Raw genomic sequence first — 2406 nt, 5'->3', positions numbered from 1 at the left:
GATACAGTCCTCACCTTCATCCTCAAACATGTACTTGACTGCTCATAGAGGAGGAATGCAATTTATGTTGAACATGGAACATGGACCAATGGATGGAAGCTTCATGGAAACAAATTTAGGTACAAAACAAGGAGAAACAAATAAACAGATTTGAACTGAAAGAAAATGGACAACGAGGAGTGAGAACCCTGGAGGCGTCAAGCTAAGGGGAGCCTTTAGCAGGGATCTGGAGGGGAGTTGGGTGTCAGAGGAGGGTCACTTTACTTGGGGTGCTACTACACTGCACTTTGTCCATGGCAGTCCCTATTACGGCTGTTGTCCCAGTGAAATTGCTAATAGTGCTCCTTTCATTCTCAAAATGAATGATGTCAAATGAAAAACACAACCAGACAATGAAAGGCAGAAATTTTGTTCAGAGAGAAAGGGACTAATGAAGTCGTTTCGGACACTCCAGCCATAGATTTGCAAGCATATCAAAGAGTTAGGGGGAAAGCAAAGATACAAAAAAAAAAAAAAGGAAAATAAACAGGTGTGGGGACGTGGGATGAGCAGGCAGACAGTAAATCAGAATGTTTTACTCTAAGGCCTGCCTATTCTCCAGAAGGGATCCCTTACTTAGAGACTACCAGCTGTATGTTGGCCCAGACTGAGAGTGGGCCAAACTTTAGGGACTTAGGAGAAGAAGAGAAACTTAACCAAAGTTTGGTTCACACGTACTTTTTTTCTGATGGATCCTAGGGAACAAGCAATTCAGTTACTCATTTACAAGGCAAGCAATGGGAATTTGGAGGGTCTGTGTCTGGCCTTGTCAGAAGCAAACAAGGGGGTATCGGTGACTCTCATCTAAATCTTATGGAAAGGATGGTTATTCACAGCAAGCCCTTTTCCTGGACATGAAGGGATTTCTTTAACTCTGCTGTTTTCCAATACCATAGGGTTCAGGTAAAATCCAGCATTACCAATGATGAATTATACAGACTCCTAACGTTAAGAGCCCTTTCAACTCCAAGTCTATGATTCTTTTCCCTGCTCTGTCACCTCTCTTGACATTCTTCAGCTGTCATTCTACAGGGCTCCAAGCAGGGGTCCACACTGTGTCCTCAGAGTAGGTCTGGTACCTGTGGAGGACACCAGTTGGTTTGGTCTGCCTGGAGGCCCTTCTCCTATAAGGGCAGCCTGAGTTTCCTTTAGGGAATTCCTACTTCCTGTTCCAGGTCTCTAGGTGGTACAAATGGTTTTCACTCAACTACTACTAACCTAGAAGTTGGAGGTTTGAACTCACCTAGTTGTACTGTGGAAGAAAGGTCTGGAGATCTGCTTCTGTAAAGTTCACAGCAAAAAAAAAAAAAAAAAAGATTACAGCCAAGAAGCCCCTATGGAGCAGTTCTACTCTGTAACACATGGGGTCACCGTGAGCTGGAATTGACTCGGTGCCAACAGGTTTGATGTATATGTGTGTGCATATACATGTTCCCTTTTCCTAGACTTACCTGATCATTGTGGGGCAACACATAAGCCTCCAGTGACAGAGGGATTGCAGCTGCACGTGAGCTGCGCTGGCTGGGAATTGAGCCTGCATCTCCCACATGGAAGGTGAGAATTCTACCATTGAACCACAACTGCCTTCATTTTTAAAAGTAAAGGTTCAAGGATTCCTGGTGGCACAGTGGTTAAGCATTTGGCTGCTAACCAAAATGCTGGCAGTTCAAACCCACTTAAAGGCTCTGTGGGAGAAACCCTGGTGATTTGCTTTAGTAAAGATTACAGCCAAGAAAACACTATGGGGCAGTTCTACTCTGTCATGTAGGGTCAATATGAGTCGGAAATTGGTTCAATGGCATCTAACAACAATAATGGATTGTGACGGAATAAAATGCTTTGAAGAAAATGTCACTCTAAAAGCAGGGGCTCAAGAATTGTTTACTGTTCTTTCTACTACTATCGCCACCACTAGTTGCTACCGAATCAATTCCACTTCATGGAGACCCCATGTGTGTCAGGGTAGAACTGTGCTCCCATATGGCTGTCAATGGCTAATTTTTTAGAAGTAAATTGTCTTTCTTCAGAGGCACCTCTGGATGGACTTGAACCACCAACTTTTCAGTTAGCTGTCAAGCACATCAATCATTTGCACTACCCAACATCTCCCTTCTACCATTGTTTCTACCACTACGTCTCCCACCTAACCCAAGACATGGTGTTTTCAATCACCTCATATGCATGTGAAAGCTGGACAATGAATAAGGAAGACTGAAAAAGAGATGATGCTTTTGAGTTGTGGTGCTGGCAAAGAATGCTGAAAGTACCATGGACTGCCAGAAGAACTAACAAATCTATTCTGGAAAAAGTGCAGCTGGAATGCTCCTTGGAAGTGAGAATGGCCAGACTTTGTCTCATCTACTTCAG

Source organism: Orycteropus afer, unplaced genomic scaffold (assembly GCF_000298275.1).
Source record: "Orycteropus afer afer isolate SDZICR_OR568_19922 unplaced genomic scaffold, OryAfe1.0 scaffold00421, whole genome shotgun sequence".
NCBI lineage: Eukaryota > Metazoa > Chordata > Mammalia > Tubulidentata > Orycteropodidae > Orycteropus > Orycteropus afer.
This window is presented reverse-complemented; position numbering follows the sequence as displayed.